We start from the raw sequence: 8,869 nt of genomic DNA, 5'->3' as shown, positions 1-8,869 counted from the left end.
CAGTAGCGAAGGAATCGCTCCATCGGGTTCAGTTAACAGCCATCGATCGATCCCTCGGGTTCAGTAACGCGTAGCCTGTAGTGCAATCGCTCGGGTTCAGTTAGAGCCCAGCGCTTGGCTCGGGTTCAGTTAGAGCCAACGCCTTGCACACATTCGCGTACGTACGAGAGAAACGCGCATTGCTCCGCCCCCGACCTCCCACCGTAACCGGCAAATCCCCGAAATTTTCCACCCCTTGCTTCTACCACGGTTTTTTCCGTCATGGATGTCCCAAAGAATATCATGCAGCTGCATCTCCGGCCCGCCCAGGACGAAAAGCCCATTTTCTATCATGATTTTTTATCATAGAAGTAGGAGCCCACCACATCTATGATGATACCGGGTTTTGTCACAATTATCGTCATAGAAGTGTCATATGTATGACAGAAAAAAATTTCGTTCGGCCCAAAATGTCACGGATGTGTCTTTTTTTTGTAGTGTAACATTGTCCCTTCTCTCTTTTTCTCTCATTTTTTTATTTGGGACTTTTCCCTTTTTTGGCCTCTTTTTTTTCGTCCGGAGTCTCATCCCGACTTTTGGGAGAATCATGGTCTCCATCATCCTTTCCTCACTTGGGACAATGCTCTAAAAAATGATGATCATCACACTTTTATTTTTCTTACAACTCAACAATTACAACTCGATACTTAGAACAAAGTATGACTCTATATGAATGCCTCCGGCGGTGTACCGGGATATGCAATGAATCAAGAGTGACATGTATGAAAGAATTATGAATGGTGGCTTTGCCACAAATACAATGTCAACTACATGATCATGCTAGCAATATGACAATGATGGAGCGTGTCATAATAAACGGAACGGTGGAAAGTTGCATGGCAATATATCTCGGAATGGCTATGGAAATGCCATGATAGGTAGGTATGGTGGCTGTTTTGAGGAATATATATGGTGGGTGTATGATATTGGCGAAAAGTGCGCGGTATTAGAGAGGCTAGCAATGGTGGAACGATGGGAAAAAGAGCGTATAATCCATGGACTCAACATTAGTCATAAAGAACTCATATACTTATTGCAAAAATCTAGAAGTTATCAAAGCAAAGTATTACGCGCATGCTCCTAGGGGGATAGATTGGTAGGAAAAGACCATCACTCGTCCCCGACCGCCACTCATAAGGAAGACAATCAATAAATAAATCATGCTCCGAGTTCATCACATAACGGTTCACCATACATGCATGCTACGGGAATCACAAACTTCAACACAAGTATTCTTTAAATTCAAAACTACTCAACTATCATGACTCTAATATTACCATCTTCATATCTCAAAACAATTATCAAGCATCAAACTTATCTTAGTATTCAACGCACTCAAAAGAAAGTTTCACATATCTTGAATACCAAGTATTTTAACATTAAGCAAATTACCATGCTATTAACGACTCTCAAAATAATCTAAGTGAAGCATGAGAGATCAATAGTTTCTTTAAAACAAATCCACCACCGTGCTCTAAAAGATCTAAGTGAAGTACTAGAGCAAAAATTATCACGCTCAAAAGATATAAGGGAAGCACTATGAGCAAAACTATCAAGCTCAAAAGATATAAGTGAAGCACATAGAGTATTCTAGCAAATTCCAACTCATGTATGGCTCTCTCAAAAGGTGTGTACAGCAAGGATGATTGTGGTAAACTAACAAGCAAAGACGCAAATAATACAAGACGCTCCAAGCAAAACACATATCATGTGGTGAATAAAAATATAGCTCCAAGTAAATTACCGATGCAAGTAGACGAAAGAGGGGATGCCTTCCGGGGCATCCCCAAGCTTTGACTTTTTGGTGTCCTTGTATTATCTTGGGGGTGCCATAGGCATACCCAAGCTTAGGCTCTTGCCACTCCTTGTTCCATAATCCATCAAAAGAATTCACCCAAAACTTGAAAACTTCACAACACAAAACTCAATAGAAATCTCGTGAGCTCCGTTAACAAAAGACTACTTCAAGGTGCTGTAATGAACTCATTCTTTATTTATATTGGTGTTAAACCTACTGTATTCCAACTTCTCTATGGGTTATAAACTATTTTACTAGCCATAGATTCATCAAAATAAGCAAACAACACACGCAAAACAGAATCTGTCAAAAATAGAACATCCTGTAGCAATCTGTAACTAACGCAAACTTCTGGAACTCTAAAAATCCTACCAAAATAGGAAGTCCTGGACAATTTGTTTATTGAACAGAAGCAAAAAGAATCAACACAAAAGCACGTTTCTGTGATTTAACAAAATTATATTCGTGCGCGCAAAGTTTCTATTTTTCAGCAGAATCAAATCAACTATAATCGTAGGTTATCCTATAGGTTCTACTTGGCACAAACACTAATTAAAACATAAAACCACATCCAAACATAGGCTAGATGGATTATTTATTCCTAAACAGAAGCAAAAACAAAAAATAAAATAAAATTGGGTTGCCTCCCAACAAGCGCTATTGTTTAACGCCCCTAGCTAGGCATAAAAGCAAGGATAAATCTAGGTATTGCCATCTTTGATAGGCAATCCATAAGTGGCTCTCATGATAGATTCATATGGTAATTTTATTTTCTTTCTAGGGAAGTGTTCCATGCCCTTCTTTAAGGGAAATTGGAATCTAATATTCCCTTCCTTCATATCAATAATTGCACCAATCGTTCTAAGGAAAGGTCTACCAGGAATAATAGGACATGAAGGATTGCAATCTATATCAAGAACGATAAAATCTACGGGTACATAATTCCTATTTGCAACAAAAAGAAAATCATTAATTCTTCCCATAGGCTTTTTAATAGTGGAATCCGCAAGATGCAAGTTTAGAGAGCAATCATCAAAGTCACGGAAATATAGCAAATCACACAAAGTTTTGGGAATAGTAGAGACACTAGCACCCAAATCACGCAAAGCATGAAACTCATAATCTTTAATTTTAATTTTAATAGTAGGTTCCCACTCATCATAGAGTTTTCTAGGGATAGAAACTTTCAACTCAAGTTTTTCTTCATAAGATTGCATCAAGGCATCAACAATGTGTTCGGTAAAGGCCTTATTTTGACTATAAGCATGAGGAGATTCTAGCACGGATTGCAGCAAGGAAATACAACCAATTAAAGAGCAATTTTCATAATTAAATTCCTTGAGATCCAAAATAGTGGGTTTAGCAACATCTAGGTTTTTATTTCTTTCAATCCCACTTTCATCAATTTCATCATCAAGATCTAGAAACTCCGAATTCTTAGAACGCCTTCTAGGTAAAGGAATATCATATTCAGTTTCATCAAGATTCATATTGCAAAAAAAATATTTAATGGGGGACACATCAATAACTTTTAGATCTTCATCTTGATTTTCATAAGAATTGGAAGAACACGCTTTAATAAAGGCATCTTTGGAAGCACGCATCTTTCTTTGCACTCATCAATGGAAATTCTCATGGCTTTGAGAGACTCATTGATATCATGCTTAGGAGGAGTAGATCTAAGCTTTAAAGAATCAATTTCCAGAGAAATTCTATCAACGTTCCTAGCCAAATCATCAACTTTAAGCAATTTCTCTTCAAGCAAAGCATTAAAATTCTTTTGTGAATTCATAAACTCTTTAACACTACTCTCAAATTCAGAGGGCATCTTATTAAAATTTCCATAAGAGTTGTTGTAGGAATTTCCATAATTATTAGAAGGATTATTAGGATAAGGCCTAGGATTAAAATTCCCTCTATACACGTTATTTCCAAAACTATTCCTACCAACAAAATTCACATCCATAGATTCATTATTATTCTCAATCAAAGTAGACAAAGGCATATCATTGGGATCAAGAGAAGTATTTTTAGTAGCAAACATCTTCATAAGTTCATCCATCTTTTCACTCAAAATATTGATTTCTTCTATAGCATGCACTTTTTTACTAGAAGATCTTTCGGTGTGCCATTGAGAATAATTAGCCATAATATTATCAAGCAATTTTGTAGCATCTCCTAACGTAATTTCCATAAACGTGCCTCTCGCGGCCGAATCTGAAAGATTTCTAGAAGCAAAATTCAATCCGGCATAAAAAATTTGTATGATCATCCATAAATTCAAACCATGAGTAGGGCAATTGTGAAGCATCAATTTCTTTCTTTCCCAAGATTGGGCAACATGCTCATGATCAAGTTGTTTAAAATTCATAATATCGTTCCTAAGAGTGATGATCTTAGCGGGAGGAAAATGCTTAGAGATAAAAGCATCTTTGCACTTGTTCCAAGAATCAATACTATTTTTAGGCAAAGACGAAAACCAAACTTTAGCACGATCTCTAAGTGAAAACGAAAATAACTTCAATTTGACAATATTATTATCCATATCTTTCTTCTTTTGCATATCACACAAATCAACAAAATTGTTTAGATGAGTAGCGGCATCTTCACTAGGAAGGCCGGCGAATTGATCTTTCATAGCAAGATTCAGCAAAGCGGTATTGATTTCACAAGACTCATCATTATTGAGAGGAGCAATCGGAGTACTAAGGAAATCATTATTATTGGTATTCAAGAAGTCACACAATTTGGTATTATCTTGCGCCATGGCAACAAGTAATCCAACACACAAGCAAACAGAAAGGCAATAGGAAAAAAGCAAACGGGAAGAAGAGGAGGAGATTGGGAAAGAGAGGGCGAATAAAACGGCAAGGGTGAAGCGGGGGAGAGGAAAACGAGAGGCAAATGGCAAATAATGTAATGCGAGAGATAGGGATTGTGATGGGTACTTGGTATGGTTGACTTGCTTGCGTGAGCCTCCCCGGCAACGGCGCCAGAAATTCTTCTTGCTACCTCTTGAGCACTGCGTTGCATTTCCCCGAAGAGGAGAGGATGATGCAACAAAGTAGCGTAAGTATTTCCCTCGGTTTTTGAGAACCAAGGTATCAATCCAGTAGGAGACCACGCACAAGTCCCTCGTACCTACACAAAATGATAGCTCCTCGCAACCAACGCGATTAGGGGCTGTCAATCCCTTCACGGTCACTTATGAGAGTGAGATCTGATAGAGATGATAAATAATATTTTTGGTATTTTTGATAGATAGATGCAAAGTAAAAAGTAAAAGGCAAAGTAAAAACAAAGCAAGTAATAAAGTAATGGAGATTGATATGATGAGAATAGACCCGGGGGCCATAGGTTTCACTAGTGGCTTCTCTCAAGAGCATAGATATTCTACGGTGGGTGAACAAATTACTGTTGAGCAGTTGACAGAATTGAGCATAGTTATGAGTATATCTAGGTATGATCATGTATATAGGCATCACGTCCAAGACAAGTAGATCGAAACGATTCTGCATCTACTACTATTACTCCACTCATCGACCGCTATCCAGCATGCATCTAGAGTATTAAGTTAAAAACAGAGTAACGCCTTAAGCAAGATGACATGATGTAGAGGGATAAATTCATGCAATATGATAAAAAAAACCATCTTGTTATCCTCGATGGCAACAATACAATACGTGCCTTGCTGCCCCTTCTGTCACTGGGAAAGGACACCGCAAGATTGAACCCAAAGCTAAGCACTTCTCCCATTGCAAGAACTACCAATCTATTTGGCCAAACCAAAAGGATAATTCGAAGAGACTTGCAAAGATAACTCAATCATACATAAAAGAATTCAGAGAAGATTCAAATATTGTTCATAGATAAGCTAGATCATAAACCCACAATTCATCGGTCTCAACAAACACAGTGCAAAAAGAAGATTACATCGAATAGATCTCCACGAGAGAGGGGGAGAACATTGTATTGAGATCCAAAAAGAGAGAAGAAGCCATCTAGCTACTAGCTATGGACCCGAAGGTCTGAAGTAAACTACTCACACTTCATCGGAGGGGCTATGGTGTTGATGTAGAAGCCCTTCGTGGTGGATGCCCCCTCCGGCGGAGCTCTGGAATAGGCCCCAAGATGGGATCTCATGGATACAGAAGGTTGCGGCGGTGGAATTAGGTTTTTGGCTCCTGTTCTGATCGTTTGGGGATACGTAGGTATATATAGGAGGAAGGAGTACGTCGGTGGAGCAACACGGGGGCCACGAGGCAGGGGGGCGCGCCCTAGGGGGGCACGCCCCCACCCTCGTGACCGACTCTTCTGCTTCTTGGAGTAGGGTCCAAGTCTCCTGGATCACGTTCGGTGAGAAAATCACGTTCCTGAAGGTTTTATTCTGTTTGGACTCCGTTTGATATTCCGTTTCTTCGAAACACTAAAATAGGCAAAAAACAGCAATTCTGGGCTGGGCCTCCGGTTAATAGGTTAGTCCCAAAAATAATATAAAAGTGGAAAATAAAGCCCAATATAGTCCAAAACAGTAGATAAAGTAGCATGGAGCAATCAAAAATTATAGATACGTTGGAGACGTATCAGGAGCGTCGAGGGGCCCACGAGAGGGTAGGGCGCGCCCAGGGGGTGGGCGCGCCCCCTATCTCGTGGCTTCCTTGATGCTCCCCTCGCTTGCACTCCAAGTTCCTGGGATTGGTTTTGTTCCAAAAATAACTTTTCCGAAGGTTTCATTCCGTTTGGACTCCGTTTGATATTCCTTTTGTTCGAAATACTGAAACAGGCAATAAAACAACAATATGGGCTGGGCCTCCGGTTAATAGGTTAGTCCCAAAAGTAATATAAATGTGTATAATAAAGCCCGTAAACATTCAAAACACATAATAATATAGCATGAATGCTTCATAAATTATAGATACGCTGGAGACGTATCAGCATCTCCAAGCTTAATTCATGCTCGTCCTCGAGTAGGTAAATGATAAAAGAAAGAATTTATGAAGTGTGAATGCTAGAAGGTGCACAAGTTTGATCAATGATAATTTCAATTACCTTTCCTAGCATCATTATATGTCATAACAGTAGTTCATCTCATAAAACTTCTCAAGATCAAGTAACAAGCTATTCACATGTTAAAGCAAAAACCATAAACTTTCTTGAAAACTAGCAAACTTCATTCTCAGTCATCAAATAATTACAATTCATCTTATTTTCAGGAAGGGTCTATGTCAGAGCTTTGATTTAGCAAACTCCACATACTCAACTATCATATAGTCTTCTACAATTGCTAACACTCACGCAATACTAATAGTTATGGAGTTTAAATCGGACACTGAGAAAGATAGGGGCTTATAGTGTTGCCTCCCAACGTATTCACCTTTGGGTGATGTCAACAATAATAGTTCATGCTAACTTACATCCAATTGGATATATATATCAGGATCTTCCCAACACGAGGTGCTTGCCAAAGGATAAAATGAAAAAGGGAAAGGTGAAGATCACCTTGACTCTTGCATAAAAGTAAAAGATAGGCCCTTCGCAGAGGGAAGTAGGGATTTGCAGAGGTGCCAGAGCTCAATTTGGAAATAGAGATAAATAATTTTGAGAGGTATGATCTCATTGTCAACATAACAACCAAGAGTTCTCAATATCTTCCATACTACATACATTATAGGTGGTTCCCAAACGGAATGGTAAAAGTTTTTACTCCCCCTCCACCAACAATCATCAATCCATGGCTTGCCCGAAATAACGGGTGCCTCCAGCTAACATCAAACCTGGGGGAGTATTGTTTGCAATTATTTTTGATTTGATTTTGATCTTTTGATCATGGGACTGGGCATCCCGGTCACCAACCATTTTTCTCGTGAATGATGAGCGGAGTCCACTCATCTTGAGAATAACCCACATAGCATGGAAGATACTGACAGCCCCCCGTTGCTACATGAGCGATTCAGGCATACAAAACAGATTATTATTTGAAGGTTTAGAGTTTGGCACATGCAAATTTACTTAGAAAGGCAGGTAAATACCGCATATAGGTAGGTGTGGTGGACACTCATGGCAAAAACTGGGTTTAAGGATATTTGGAATCACAAGTAGTATCTCTACTTGGTGCAAGGAATTTTGGCTAGCATGAGGGGGAAAGGCAAGCTCAGCATGTTTGAATGATCCATGACAATATACTTTAACTGAGATGTGAGAAAACATAACCCATTATGTTGTCTTCCTTGTCCAACATCAACTCTTTAGCATGTTGTTGACACACGAACACGTCACGTGTACCCTCGACGCCGGGGGTGATGCACCGCAGCTCACGTCGAAGGAGACCCGACCGACAGCGCGATACGCAATCGACGACGCTTTTGCAGACCCGAAAACCCCACACCCCCGGTAGGGACCCCGTAAGGGAGTGCGGCGGCTATGGGCTGCCCTAGGTCGATTCGCTCGCCCCTAGAGCCTCAGGATTCGCAGCTCTCAAACACGAAGAACAGCGAAGAACGAGAGAGAAAAACGGTGCAGAGATAAAACGTAGACAGGAAAAAGTAGTATATTGATTTGTTCGATTGTGTGTTGTTCCAATCGGCCATCACCCCCAACATATATAAGAGGCGGCTGGACTTCCCGTACAAGCAAAGGATTTATCTAAGGTTTCCTTACAAGAAAATTACATCAATTCACGTCCAAAACCCTAGTCAAATTCGGACTGGTTTTATCCGAACTTTCCAAAACTGCTCGGTTTAAACTAGCTGTACTTTGAGGGTCCTTTTTGTGGTTACAAACAACCTCGGATGGAAACGAGCACAAAAGCAATCTTGACCGTTTCGACGAGACGAACATCTTTCATGTCAAACGTTTTCTCAACAGAGGTCATCTCGAGGGTCAAATTGCTCATGCAAAACAGCAAATTATTCACGCATCTCATCAGACACACCCACATATGTGTTTGGTTCCGGGCGTCATATTTTGCTCGCTGGAGGGTCTCGTTGTGCGGGCTCTAACTTTTGCATACGACCTCGGATTGCAACGATCTTT

The sequence above is a fragment of the Triticum aestivum genome, chromosome 2B (genome assembly GCF_018294505.1).
Source record: "Triticum aestivum cultivar Chinese Spring chromosome 2B, IWGSC CS RefSeq v2.1, whole genome shotgun sequence".
Taxonomy (NCBI): domain Eukaryota; kingdom Viridiplantae; phylum Streptophyta; class Magnoliopsida; order Poales; family Poaceae; genus Triticum; species Triticum aestivum.
The sequence above is the reverse complement of the archived record's forward strand: the minus strand, read 5'-3'. Positions refer to the sequence as shown.